We start from the raw sequence: 15,437 nt of genomic DNA on the forward strand, positions 1-15,437 counted from the left end.
GAAATTTTCCAGAGGGATGTTTTTTCTGTTAGAAACCTCCCTGGTTTCCTTCCTGCCCAGCTCCTTGGCAGTCTGCCTGACAGGCTAGTGGCAGCAGAGAGCTGAGGAGCCCTCGGAGCCCTAGCCACAAGTTGAGTTCCTTGACAGGTCAGGCAGCTCCCCAACTCAAAGACAGACTGATAGCTGGTTTTTGCAGGGAGACCCAGGCCTCTCCACACTTGTTAGGTTTCCAAAGTTCGAAATGCATATCCAATTTTGTATTGATTTCAGAAATCTTACCTTAAATAGGAAATTCTGGTTTCTGATTAACTCTATCCAGTATTTGTGATAGCATACTCTGTGGATGCCTTTTAGCCTACTGGATATCAAGGCTCTATCCTGGCCCTTCCCAAAAGCAGGCTGTGGTTGGGAAGTTTCACAGTGTAGTGATGCGTTGAAGCTGGAGGGAGAGGCCACATTCCCTTCTTGTTGGAAAGGTGAGCAGGGAAAGGAGAACATCTCTGCAGCTTTGTAAGCAAGATGGTTCCTTCTTCCTACCTGGGGCTTTACTCAGCCCCAGCTTCTAAAATTGATAAGAAATCATGGTAACATCTAAATGATGCTCTCAGCCTGCACTGTCTTGCACCAAGCCTGCCAGCTGATTTCAGCAGCCCTGAAGGCTTCTTACAGCTGTGTTCACTAGCACTGGAACTGTGGCTGATGGCTTCATGGCCATCTGAGTAGCCTGGCTACTCAGGAGAGAGAAGACCTTGAGAATAACAGTAGGTTGAGTTGTGTCCTTTTAAGGCTCTGAATTGTCAGGGTGCAGAAAAACATACTGGGTGGAAGGCAGCCTCTGTAATTTCAGTCTTGGTAACTTACTTTAGGTTAAGGGGAATTTCAAATAAGGATTAAAATATAAAGTTATCACCCTTAAGGTCTTTGTAGCTACCTCCACTGGTCACCTGGTTTTATTCTCTTGGTTGCTGTCCTGGGTTCAGCAGTAGCAGTCATTTTTCTCCTTCTTAGTAGCTGGTGCAGCGCTGTGTTTTGACTTTTGGCCTGGGAACAGAGCTGATAACACAAATATTTGGTCTGACCAAGGACTTTGTGAGCCTCATGCTCTGCCAGGGAGGAGGGGAGGCCAGGAGGAAGCAGAGACAGGACACCTGACCCAACCTAGCCAAAGAGGTATTCCATATCACAGCATGTCATGCCCAGGATGTAATGGGGAGTTACCCTGGAAGGGCTAGTACACTGCAGGGTTGGATGAGGTATCGGTCGGTGCTCGGTCAGGTGGGTTGGGGGAGTTTTGGGTCAGCTGGTGGTGAGGTGTTGTATTCTCTTCCCTTGTTATTTGCCTTATCATTATTATTATTGGTGGTAACAGTAGTGATTTGTGTTATACCTTAGTTACAAAACTGTTCTTATCTCAACCTGTGGGAGTTGCATTCTTTTCGATTCTCCTCTTCATCCCTCCGGGTGTAGGGGGAGGGCAAGAAGGGGGGGAGTGAGTGGACGAGCTGTGTGGCTGGGTTTAAACCACGACAGTTGCTGAGCCATCTTTCTGTACTGTAATGTAGTTTCTGCTCTTTGAGATCTCTGTCTGGTGGGAGCTCAACTGTTTTACAAAGTAAAAAGATTGTCTTTCCATTTGATCCTCCTCCAGAATCCTTTCAAAAAGAACAATCTGTGAGCAGAACTCGAGCAGCAGAGAGTGGGAACTGATGTATGAAGAACTAAGAGGAATTAAGTGAAATAGAGTAAAATAGGGATAGGAAGAAGCTGCACAACTCAGAGCCCATTGGTAGCTCTGGTTTTGGGGGTCACTAATCTCAATCACGTGCCCTACCAAGTGCAAGGTTGTTTATTTTGCATTTCATGTTTGCACACTGTGCAAAACCTGAGTTTTTAGGAGGCCAGATTCAGCAAAGTTGTGCCAGCAGCTCCCACAGTTGTATAGCTGAAGCTGCTAAACAGCTTCTATCAGAAATGTAGATTAAGCTTTCTATTTTGTGTTGTGCTCTTTTCAGTGCTCTCAGTATCATGATGTTACTGCAGCAACTTGTTTTGTACACTGAGGATAATAAAGGAGTTAAATCAGGAGTGCAGTTATCTCCCCAATTGCTCCCAAACAATGCTTTTCACATGGCTCACCAGACTTCTTTTGGAATGCAGGCTGCAACTCTATTCTGGTTTAAAATCCACATTAGATCCTATAACAGCTGTTGTAAGGGAAAATTCTGCCTTTTTTTCTGACCAGTACTTAGCTGAAAAGAAAACTAAAGAGGATATATTAAAATAAAGCAAAAACTGACAATAGGTGGGGGGAAAAACAGAACCTGAGGTCTATCAGGTTAAACAATTGGCTTTGAAAAGATTGTGAAACTTGGAAATGAAATTAATAGTGCCCAGTATACTACAAATGAACATTCAACCCTGCATTTCATTTGCTCCAAAGTGTATTTGTGTGTGTCTTACTGCTTTGACCTCTGTGCATGTTACTTAGCATAGCCAGTGGGATAAATGCTCCTAGCAACACTTTGTACAAGAGATAGTTTCCTCTTTCCTAGCTTAAGAGGGAAGAGGGTTGAGGCTGCGTGTGAGATGCCAGACTCGTGGCAGGATAGATGAGGGCACTGATTCACCTAATGTGACTTGGCAAGGCTGTGCAGCCCAGTTCTTTTATTCTTTCCCGAGTTGTGCTAAATCAGCTGCAAACTCTGCATTGCTCTTTTGTGTATTTGTGCTCTCTCTTTCTGGAATATACTTGTGTGCACTGCAATCCCAGTTTGTTTTCTACTGAAAAAAAAACCCTCAGTCACAAACAAGTACAGTAACCCTGACCAGCTCTGCATTTGCTTGTGCTTCAGTTCCTGGGCTCCAATATAAATCTATTGGTGCTGAATGCTAATCTGAAGTTTAGCAAAGAGAGGAATGCCTGAGAGAGCTGCAGACTTGGTAAAACCAGATCTTGGAAAGATCTGTGGGCCACACTGATTCAGTGGAAGGAGCTGTAGCTGTTCATTTAGAGACCTGACAACCTACAATCCATCTTGCCTAGCTTTCTGTTGTCTGTGAGCTTTCTGCGTGTCACACTGAAGAGTGCTATGAAAATCATAACACTGTAGGGTCTGGAAGGCCTTTACTGTACTTCAACATGAAGGCAAGCATAGAATTCAAGAAGCCTGTTGGAGGGTGTCATATGCCATAAAGGGCTTTTCAAAACCTGGCTGAGCATCTGAACATTTTATACAGCAGTCTATAAGGTATGAAAACATACATGCTTGCAGTTAGGTATGCAAGGCACCGCAGTGAACAGAGCCAGTTAAAACTCATATAAGATATGTGCCTTCTTCATGCTAAACACCTTGGCAACTAGAGAACTGAGGTGGTGGGTGAACTGTGGAGTCCTGCAGGAATGGGGTGGATGTAGTTGTGTCTTTAGAACTTGGCAGGTAGAGGAGCTTTCTGTTTTAGCCTCCTGCATGTGAATGATGTGGGATACCAATAGACCAAAGCTCTGCGAAGTTTGTGACTTGGTTATATCTGATTCTGATACTTACCTCCAGGCATTGAAGCAGTAGGAGGAGGGGGGGCAGAATGACAGAGAAAGCACTCAGGTATCTTAAGCAAAAACACTTGCATTTCCACAGTGAATGCAGCTGCTTGCTGTATGACCAAGCTATGACCCACTTGGAACCTCAGAATGACCTCATTTACTGCATGGACAATAAATCATCTGCTATTTGATGTCAGATAGGCCACCTGAGGAAGTGTTTTGCAAATAGAGTGCCACTTGTGCAATAGCTTGGCAAAGGGATTAGACCCTGAGGTGAGACCAAGCTGCCTTCTGCAGTAACGATACACCTGAGGGTCTGAAGGCTCAGAGCCTTTTGATGTCATCACAGAGCACATCTGCCTTTGTTGCTGCAAAAAAGTGTCTCTTCTGGGCAATAAGATATTTGAGTTTCTAGGAGATCATAGTCTGTATTGTGTCAGAGATCAGACAGTGTGGGTTTGGACCACGAAGAGTGAGCAGACATGTGGCACTCCCTTTGCTCTGTTTCTGCTCTGGGCTCTTTCCCACTGCTTATGTCAGGCTGGCTGAGCTTGGGAGCATTCTGCAGTGTGAGCTCATGTCCCAGAGCAGCAGAGCATTTTTGCTGGGATTGTTTGGGATCCTGTGACTTGAGAAGGGCCATCCAAAGGTAAATGAAGTTTCTTTCTCCCTTCTTCACTTTTTCCCAAGTGGAATATAAAGCTTTTGTCTTATTTTTAATGGTGTGTCAAGGCAAGAATGCTCTCTCAGTGATACTTATCTCAGGGCGTATTTGTCTGCTCCCTGTACAGCACAAATCGAGGTCAGTATTACAGTCTTATTTTACAGCTGGGTGGACTAGTCTACCCTGGCCAGGAGAGTGGTGCAGCCTTAAAGCTAGGAATAGACATCTTTGATTGCCCTCATCCTATCTCATTGTGATTATCACGTGCATACAGCATTTATTGTAGGAAAGTTAATATGATCTAATTCCTAAGAACAGGCAAAAAGTTGGATCCTGCTTCACTGTATATGATTGTGTCTTTGGTAGGCTGAGTTTCCTCCTCTTCCAGTTACCCTATTAAACAGTTATACATCATGTTTGCCTGTTGTTAATACTGTTGTTCTGTAGAATGTTCTAAAAGTAATTCTTGGCTTATCCACCAGTGCCCATGGATGTGGCCATGCTAGACCTTTTTGAGCTATCCGTGTTGCACATGTGCCAAGTTTTACATGTTGTCTGATTTTGCTGAGGCATTATTTCGTTCCAAACATCAGTGAGTCTATAAAAGAGTTTACATCAGCAGAAGCACACAGACTGCACCCATCTGACTCTGCCAGTGAAAATCCAGTAAAACACCAGGGAAATTCCTGAGCTGATGTAGGATTTGTCAGCTGCCAACAGTAAAATTTGGAGCTTGCCAATTCAATGGAGATTCACAGCTCTTCGGCTGGAAAAGCTGTGGACACTGTAAGAAGCCAACTACAATCACGCAGGGGGCTACCTCGTGGGAAAAGAGAGAGTTCCTTCCGTTTTTCATGTGCAGGCATCTAGAAGGCTCCAGATCTGCTGCTTCCCTAGAGGAGTGTGGTTTGTGATGTGGTTCTAAACAAACCTGAGCTCACCCTGTTTCTCTCTTGTCACATGAAATCCTTCAGAAATGCTCTTGCTCATCCTGCTTTCAGCTGGTTGGCTGCTTTAATCTACAAGGTTCAAAAGCAACCTAAATTGTTTTCTACTTCCAACAGGAGTCCTCCCATTACTTCTGTTACCTCACATGATCCAGGGCCCATGCATAAGCCTGCAAAACATATTTTTCCTTAGAGTATGTAAAGGAGGACTACAAGAAAGATGAAGAGGAACTTATAAGAGCAAGTGGTGATAAGACAAGGGGGAATAGCTTAAAACTGAAAGAGGGTAGATTTAGGTTATTAGGAAGAATTAGGTATTAGGCAGAAGTTCTTCCCTGTGAGGGTGCTGAGGTGCTGGCACAGGATGCCCAGAGAAGCTGTGGCTGCCCCATCCCTGGCAGTGTTCAAGGCCAGGTTGGACACAGGGGCTTGGAGCAACCTGCTCTAGTGAAAGGTGTCCCTGCCTGTGGCAGGGGTTGGAACTGGATGAGCTTTAAGGTCGCTTCCAACCCAAACCATGCTGTGATTCTATTTTTGAGTAGGGTCAAGCAGGAGAAATGGTCTAGTGCCTACTGTCCTGTGCCACAACAGCTGGGCAGGAGGAGGAAGGAGCTGAGCTGTCTACTTAGGTTTTCTCTCTGTGGAGGATTTCCAGCAGTGCCTGCTCTTATTGGGAAAGGACAAAAAAATGCATCCGATGCTGCCAGAAGAAAAGACTGCAGCCCTTTCATGCCATTTTTTAGTGCTGTTTGCTCAATGCTATATTCTTCCAGTATTTAAGGTATTGATTTAAGTCATCATTGGCTAGAACGCTTGGTGTTTAATGTCCTGTGGCATATAATCCAAACTTACTCTGGCTAGCCTGGAAAACAGAGATGGAGCTAAATTAATAGTTCCTGATACAGTGTCAAAATCCTGTCTGAGCACCTCCTGATTCACTGGTGATTAAGTCTTCATTTTGGCCTATTGTGCTCCTTAGACTCAAACACTCTTGCTTAAACCATACTGAGTAGAGCAGTGGCCTTACAACCTTATTTTATCTTTCATACTTTGTAAAATGCAGTCTGTCTTCAGGTACATCAGGGACACATCACTGACTTCTACTGAGAGAAGAATAATCTCCAAGTAGTTTGTGCATCTGCTTTCCTACAGTGCTACTTTTCAAGTGCCTTCTGGCACAGTTTCCATATCAAGAGCCTTGCAGTGGTTGATTCAAATAAAGAGCCCCTGTCCTCTGGCTATATCTTGTCCCCAGTGACCATCTGATGAAGATGGTCTCTTCATCATGTTTTCTATATTGGAAAAGCATTACGTTGATCCTGGTACCTTTTTCCCTGATGATCTTTAGGTGTATTGTTAAAAATAGCTGGAGCCTTCAGCTCTTTCCCTAATGATTACCTGCTTTCTTCCCTTGGCACAGCTAATGTTCATTCCAACACTGCTTGAGACAAGAGTGATTTGGTCACATGGATCAAATTTATACAGTGATATCAATTCATATTAAAGTGAAGACTAACATCCCAGCTATTCATGTGAATTGTCTCCATAAAGTCTTACATGGGCATCCAACTGGCAGAAAAGAAAGGAAAATCAGGAATAACCTGCAGAGCCTGCTGCTGAGCCCTGTGTTTGCTTGAGCTGCATCCTCAGCGTCACTGAGGAGTATCACTGCATTCAGAGCTGGTTAAAGCTTTTCAGGACAAATCTTTTCTCCAGATGGATGTTTCCAGACTCTCATTGATCTGTCATGAGGCTTTTTTCCCCCTCTACTCTTTTTAACTGCAGGTTTATGGAATTTTATGAAGTGCAATAGCTACATCATTGTCTGTCTTTCAGATTTATCTGTGGCCCAGCCTTTCCTAATTCAAATTTAATATATTTATGTCTGAATTCTCCTGTTTTACAGCCATATCCTATTGTTACCATGCCCCATCAGGAACAGAACTTGATACACTTAGTTCAATGAGCTGTGTCTTTGAAAAGGTCTGCAGTAAAATAAGTTCTGGGATCTCTTGTCTGAGAGATCTTAATATCTGTCTGTCTACAGCTGCCTTAACAGTCAAGACTAGGTATATAGGAATAGTAAAAGTAGACCCTGATTCAGTCATTTGCCTTGAGAGAGTATAATGCTGTAATCATATACTCATGTTTATGTATTTAAATCCACTTGGAGTATCCCTGAAGTCAGTGGTGTGATTACAGAAAGATGTGTCAGTGAGCATATTCCAGTCCCATCCCCATGCAAGAGTCCCATTGATTTTACTCCCCTCTCGCCAACTATTTTGATACAAATATATTGATTGAGTAAATATAGGGGAACAGAAGGAAGCCTGACATTGAACTGTGCTATCATGAAATTGCTTCTTCAGAGTGATATAAAAATGTGTCCCTCTTTGTTTTAACGAAGCAAAAAGAGCTATTTGCTATTGATGAAAGATTAGTTTGGTAGATTTATTACAAGAATAAGAGGGATATAAACAGGTAAGATCAGTTTCTCCACCAACACTGAGGAAAGAATCTGTTACCCTCTATTTTCTTGCCTGTTTCAGATTCAACCAGTTACTGTCAGACTTAGTTGTGATTTTGAGATACTCATTCAGAAGGACAATGGAGTGAGTGACCCTATTTCAGAGGCCAGTTAAACTACAATCAGTGTGTGTCTATTGACTAAAATTAACTGTTCACTGGCAGTGCTATTCCTGACCTCAGACAGGATTATGGATTTGCTGAGCCCATACTAAATAGTTGCAATATATTAATAACTTCCCCAGATTTCAGAATTGAGAAGATGTGATTTAACAAGAGTCAGTAGTTTAACAGGAGTCAGTAGTGACATCTCAGCACATATTACAGTAATGTATAGCCAGAAAAAAAACCCAGAAATACTTAGGAATTGCTGACTTTTTAACAGTCAGAACCTGTGCTAGTGGGACTCCTACATAGTGCTCCTGATGTTCTAACTGAAAGACTGAAGAGATATCCAGGATGCAATGTTTATGTGTTTATTACTCTGTGTGTGTGTGTGTGTCCATGCATATTCTGAACACCACAGCACTGGCTGTGTGAAGTTTAAAGTCCCATTCAAGTCAATAGGTAACAGTCAATAGTTATGTTCGGGCTTCTGGTAATGCTCCTGCCTTTATTTTGCATCATCTATTGAAGTGTTTTCAAGTCTTAATTTTCTGAATTGTTCTTTTCTTATATAGTTCAAAGACCATAGTAACAGGACAAGGGGCAATGGATTTAAACTGAAACAGAAGTTCAGGTTAGATATAAGGAAGAAGTTCTTTACTCTGAGGGTGCTGAGGCACTGGCACAGGTTGCTCAATGAAGTAGTAAATGCTCCACCCCTGGCAGTGTTCAAGGCCAGGCTGGACAGAGCCTTGGGCGACGTGGTCTGGTGTGAGGCATCACTGCCCATGGCAGGGACTTGGAACTAGGTGATCTTACGGTCCCTTCCAACCCAAACCATTCTATGATTGCAAAGCAGAATGTGAGGAATAACCTTGGCAGTATCGAAGGGAATTAATTACAAACCCTGAGGATCAAATCCATCCCAAGTGTAACTGCTGAAGCTGGCAATGCCGTCTACTCTGAATTAGTTTTTTCCCCTCCTCTGTCTTTTATTTTGTTGTATAAGCAACCACTGCTCAATTACTTTTAAACTCTGCTATCTCACACCTGGGACAGACCAGCCTTTCTTCCCCATTACTGGCTGTAAGCAATTTGTAGTGTTGTTGGAGTGTTTCCAAAGTAGCCTGTATCTTCTGATCTTGCTGTATTGGAACAGGGGTGTGGTACAAACATAGATTATTTAAATTCTCTGCAAAGTATCAAGGAGAAGAATCTCCCTGTCGATGGGATTGAACAGCTCAGAGCAGACTTTATGGAGAGTAAAAGAGACTGCCTTCCTCTGCCAGCCTTGGCACACAGGGAAAATTACAGGTAAAAAAAAGAACATATGTAGATGTATGTGAAACCATACACCAGCTCTCAGGCAGTTTAGAAACTTTCCTGCTGCTTATGCACTGATTCCCATGTACAGTGGTCAAGGATGGTCTGAGAAGTCTTCAGTATCACAGATACAGAGGTGACAGGTCACCTGGGAGATTACCAGTTTCACATGGTCATGGGCAACCTACTCTAGCTGACCCTGGTTTTAAGCAAGGAGGTTTGGACTAAGCAATCTTCAGGGATGCCTTTCAACCTCAGCTGGTCTGTGGTTCTAATTACAGTATTTGTCTCTTAAAGTTGTTTTATCTGTGTCAGCCTGGTAACTTCCCAATCATTGATAGGTATCTACCTGGCTATGCAGGCAGACAGCAGGCAGCAGCTAGCTGGTCTTTACCACTTACCTAGAGAAGTAACAAGGCCTTTCACAGTCTTTGTCCTCTCAGTTACAAAACATTGGTTTGAAAAACACCACTTTCTGCTTTCTTGGGTACTTTACAGTGGACCTCAGTGCTTGCTGGAAAACCCCAGAAAGTCTGTCTTTGACATAAGCCATTTCTGATGAATGTCTCTATTTGTAAACATGCTTGAAAACTACATAGATGATTTTTGGCTGTCTGGTTTAGCAATGAAGAGATGACAGTCATTGTGCATGTATGTGTGTGTGCTACCACCCCGCAATTGCTACAGCTACAGCTATGGTAATTACTGCAAAGATGTCCAGGTTAAGTTCTTGGCTCCTGCTCTTAAGATTCCATATGTTCAGATAAAAAAGAGGGTGAAAGAAAATGAGAGCCTGGCAACTTAGCTGCCAAGGCTGGTGCCAACAGGAATCTCAGTGCCTGTAGGCGCCCTGTGTTGTGTATTGTTTGCAGTTTGCTGTTTCAAGAGAAGACGACTGAGCAGCAAGCTAGCGTCAAAAATGAAGGAAAAATTATCCAGGGAAACTTAAAATAAACAGTTACAGCATGTGTTGCTAAAAGGCATTGTAACAACGCAGAAATCAATAAGACAAGGTCTCCTGGCTTCTTTTTCCACCTTTTGGACAGTGAAAATTGTAGAGCACTGACCACTGTCTTAATTTCTCTAAAGAGAAAAGAGCACTGTCTTAATTTCTCTACTTGACTCTTGCTGGTTTGCTGTCATTTAAGATCATCCTTTCTCCATTTTTCCTAGGCATAGATCTTTAAAGGCAGTATCATGATACCAACGTAGTGTTCTTTTAACTAAGTAAAGAGCAGTAAGTCTGTGGACGGCAGGTTCTGAGCATATTGCAAGAGCGATGGTTGTTACAAGCCACCAGGTTGCTTCGTTTTCAGTAATTGCTGCTTCCAATTGAAGTTAATATTATTTCCTATTGGACTAAATTACAGCCCTTCACTTGCAGAACTTGCCTGTTTCCTGAGGAAGGAGTTAGCTGGTGCTTTAACAAAGGCCACACTAAATAAAGGTACAATTCTGAGCTGTTGCTGTGCAGCAGCCAGGACTGGCAGCTTGGTGGGGTTTTCACTCTTACAGTTCTTGACGTCTTTGTAGCAGAGAACTAAGAGTTGAGCTCTGCTGAAGAGTAAATGTTTCTGGGTATAATTTATGATAATAGCAACAATCATTCTTTCTCTTTGACCTTATGGAGATTAGAAACTAAGCTTTCCCTGGGGTAATCCTAGATTGGTATGTCTCTGCTTTGTTTTCTTTATAAAGGAGACCCTGCCATTTTGCACTTCCTTGTCTTATACTTACAAGTGAATGTACTGCCATGACCTGGTGGTCAGTTACGAAGCTAACTGCACTGTTTTCATCACATGTTTTTGCAGTAAATGCTGAACTGACTGTTTTAAAAAGCACGTCTGCTCTGCAAGACAAATCCTATTCAAATGAGTTGCATGTCTGAGCTGATTCAGCCCTGGCTCATGGATTCTTCTAGGGCTAAACAACCTTGTGTTGATTCTATGCATGCTGGTTTAATGTGTTTGCTTAGAGAGGAAAGAGACTAAGCTGTGTTTACTGCTTATCATTGTAAATCTGGAGTAATGCTGCTGAAAGGCATAGTTTCAGTCTGGAGTTAGCTACAGAGAACTTGAATGCCACTGAAGAGTTTGTACCCAAAGTTCTTCCATGGAATAAAACATATATCATAATGGCTAGGGAAGAGAAGAGAAGAGGGGAGACAGAAACTGGAAGTTTTTATCCTAGGCTTGCTGGAAAACAGTCTGCTACTGTAAGGAGTTCATTTGGCCATTCCTCACTTCTTCAGAAACACAAAAGATCCTTCCAGAGAAATGTGTTGTTGTTCTGAGACAGGTACTTCAGTATTGGTAAGCTTTCTCAGCAGGAAAGGATGAGTTGTCCATGATGCGGTATTAGAAGATAGTTAAGCTAGTTGAGAAGATTATGAGCGCATTACATATGCTATAATTTCATGCTAATATACCCTGTGTTATATATGTATCTTGCTGTAACTGCATTGCTTCCAGCATTCAGACTGTGTGATTAGGAGTTACCTCTGTGTGAAGCACTGCCCTGTGCCAGGAAGTCAGCGCTTAGTTCCCTCTTGTGTCTGCCAGATTCTTCAGGAAGGATCTTTCCAAAGACTTGGTGCATTAGAACATCACAGAAACATATGTTCCTTAAATGACTTTCCATCTGGGCATTCCATTCTTTCTTATTCAATAAGTTAACGATAGTTTAATTAACTCTTTTAGTCTCCTAAACTCTGTGTTGTGACACTAAATATGCTGAAGGATAAGTGGCCAAGCTCAATCTGCCTGTACGCGTAGAAAGGGCATTCACCCCAGTGAATGCTATGTACTTCTTTATTCACATAGTTGGGGCCCAGAAGTACCTCCTGTGAAGAATGGCAAATGAAGGCGAGTTTATTTCTCAAGTAATTTTGTTTTTTCACGTTTTTTTGAGGTAAAAACTCTGGGAAGAGGTGTTTCCCAGGTTTTGGATATATTTTACTGATTACTCTTCCTTTGTGTTTGGAATGCAGAGCACAGGGTGTTGATAGAAAGGTTTATTCAAGCAACAGGTAATGAAGCGTAGAATTGATGAAAACTTTGAATAGCATTTTTCAACAACATTTTTCATTCTGAAAAAGAATAATTATGCACATTGCACTTGGGGTTAGAATTGATGTATGTTTAATTGTCACTTTTTACATATTCATCGATGCTTCTGTGGTTTTAGATCTGCTTTCTGGCAGCAGAGTTGTAATGGGGCTGAAAAGCAAAAATAACCTTGTAATTTGGTATTGGAAACAAAACTTACTGATGTTGTCATGCTACTCATAAGCTGGAGCTTGAAATTCCTCTGTGTTCCCGTAGTAACCACAAGGCTGCACCCTCTGCAGTGGTCAAAATAACCAGGTTGGGCCTGTTGCAAGAATAGGTTTTAACTGTGTATAAGAAAACTCCATTTCCTTACCCCCTATTAGTTTTATCTGATCTATTAATAGAAGGTTAAATTAATGTATTAATTTAAGTGCACTTTTTAGAGAGAGAGATAGGGTAACAGATAACCTTGATATTGGGAGTTGGATGACAGTTGTTTTTTTTTTATCTACCTCCTAGCCTGTACTGCAGATGTCATGGGTATAAACCAACATTGGCAGTGTTTCATTCATCTGTTTGCAAACTCAGCATAAAATCTGCAACTCTGTAGTTCAGAATAGATGGGATGTAAAGCTTTGATAGTGTGACAAGTTGCCTCCTGTTTGTGCTGGTAGTCTTGGCAACTGCATGCATGGTGGTGTCAAGATTTGAAGGTAAGTGCCTTTACATATCTTGCAAGATTGTTGTTTGTGGAGATTCCCCTTACTTCTCATGTAGAAGTAACTGTGTTCTGAGGAATGGTTGAAGTTACCTGCTAGATTCTGCAATGCGTATGTGGAGAACATTGTCCTTCTGGAGACACTGGGAGAGCACTTGAGTCAGCTTTACGAGCTAACAGTGTTTGAAAGACTTGAGGCCATGAAATCATGAGTTCATGATATTTTATCAGCTATGCCTATTGTCTACAGCACATAAATTTATTATAAGAGGAGCTCTACAACTCTGGCCATAGATCTATAGACCTTTTCCTAAAAGAAAGCAACATAGTTCTTGTAGCTCAGTAGAGATGTGAGGAGGCTACTAATACCCAAGGTGGTAAAGTCTTCTTAGCGTGACTTTACATGTGTCTGCATTGTTCTTGCCTAGACCAAACAGTTATCTGCTGAAAAATCTCCTGCAGGTATACATATTTTATATTTATAACACACTATTATATGAAATTCATACACTGTAACAGTCAAAGCAGGAGGCTGTTCAGCAGCACTGTTGGCAGATCCAAGGAACAGTGATGAAAGCTGGAATTTGTGGCATCTGAGAAGCACTGCAGCTCCAAATGTTGAAATTCAATGCATTAATGCTCTAAATTGAGGATATTTGGAAACTGAAAGAATTTGAGCCTGACCAATCAAGCCTACCTATCCCATAGTTAAGCAGTTACGTCTACCAGTTGTCATGCTCTTTAGGCTCATTAATATGACCTTAAAAATCACAGTGATATAAGCATTAAAAGAGTTTGAAATTGGGAATATTAAACACAAAATGGAAGAGTGAGGGGATTTCTAGTCTGGAATAGAAGGACTGACTTCACAGTTGTTGTTTTCTTTAAGTTCAGGAAGCTTCTATTGCTTATATTTCTTATATCTATACAGTTACAATGCACATAATTAGCGCAAAATGCAAATATATAACTCATTGTGCTTTCCAGTAGAAAAGCAGAAACACATTCATTCACCACTGGTACCAAACATCTTTGGATGAAACAGACCTCTCTTTCCATTCCTGCACAGCAACTCTTCAATATTTTAAAACAAGAATTTAGGAACAAAACAGAGGCATCTTGAATATAGGTAAAATATGTTCATTGAGCAGCTTGCCATTAGGTCAAAGTGATGTTCTCTTGCAAAATAATAGATTTAAAAATGCACGCTATCATCTATTTGATCCAGCAGTGGTGTTACTCCTCCTTATCTTTCATTAGTGACAGATCTTAGGTGTTTTACCTAATACTGGCTTAGAGAGAAGGCTACTGCCTGTTTGTTCACAAATGCTACACCTGTGGGATTGATGTCCTTTTATTCAAGAACATTTTAGCTGGTTTGTGAGACTTTCTGCGACTGTAGTATAGCAGCAGGAACCTGGGCTGGATAATTACACTATTGGATGGAGTGGGTACCACACATTACATTATTGTGCTCAAGAGAGCTCCAAAAGAAGTTCATTCCATCTGCATGTATTGGTGTGTTCCTCATGCCTTCATGCTGAGTTAGTTTCTGGAGCTTCTCAGACTCCAGGAATGTGAAAAGCCAAAAGATTACTTAGATTTTCATTAAGAAAACAAATCAGCATCAGGTGAGACCAGCGATACAGGAAGGCCATGCTCGCAGTAGCGTGACATGGCACAGAAATACAACATAAGTCAAGCCATTAGAAAAATGGAAGTTTCATCAAATTTAAGTCCTGAAAATGAAAGTATCTTCTTCTAACCTTGAAATTTTAGCCTCTATTTTGTTTTTCATAATTTCTCTTTTGAAATACTAATTAGGTTTCAGCCTGTGCTATAAGGTGTGTAGGAAACTTTTCCCTATTTATTCCCTATGCTTTGGTGAGGATTATCGCTGTTCAGCTGAGCAAACTTTTCCAGTTACAATTAACTAAACAGTTTTCAGCATTCCAGCACTGCACCAAAATATTTCTCTTTGTGGCTCTTCGTTCACACTGTTGTAACTCAGGAGCTTCAGGCGATGCTCTGCCTGCAGGATTTTACAACTGGGCCTGAAATTCAGTTCTATAATCGAATCTGGCACATTGGTTTTGGCTGGAGAATCAGCATATGTTTTTAACATATGCAGGTTGGCAAATCAGATTGAAGTCATAAGTAAGAGGTCTGTTATCTCAGTCCTCCAAGTGCTTTTGGGAATGAAGTATAATGGGAGGAGTCTCAGCACTGGATAGTGAAGAACTGCACAGACCCTGGATAAATCTGCTTGCAGATAGCAATGGGTTGGTTTAGATTGCCAGTGTAGCTGCTGGAATGAACCATAGGAGTTACCTCTTGTTTTTATTGCCCACAGGATCAAGGCTAATCCAAGAATAGCAGACAACCAGTTCTAGCTCTCTGCCCATGTTTATCTCTGCCTATCACATATTGTGCTGCTACAGGCTCATTTCTTTAATGCATGTAGTTTGTATTCATGTCCTGCTCCAGAATGTACCAGTGTTTTCCTTCGCAGCAGGAATCGTCATGCGTGGCAAGGTTTCCTTGGTCTGCCTCCTTGGGAGGG

The 15,437-nt window shown here is 41.8% G+C and overlaps 1 protein-coding gene across 2 annotated transcripts in view; it reads left to right on the forward strand.

Annotated features, from left to right (window-relative positions):
• Positions 1–15,437, forward strand: part of ABTB2 (ankyrin repeat and BTB domain containing 2) — a 158,653-nt gene that overhangs the window by 110,854 nt on the left and 32,362 nt on the right. The window lies entirely within an intron of this gene.

This window comes from Lathamus discolor, chromosome 6 (assembly GCF_037157495.1).
Source record: "Lathamus discolor isolate bLatDis1 chromosome 6, bLatDis1.hap1, whole genome shotgun sequence".
Classification (NCBI taxonomy): domain Eukaryota; kingdom Metazoa; phylum Chordata; class Aves; order Psittaciformes; family Psittacidae; genus Lathamus; species Lathamus discolor.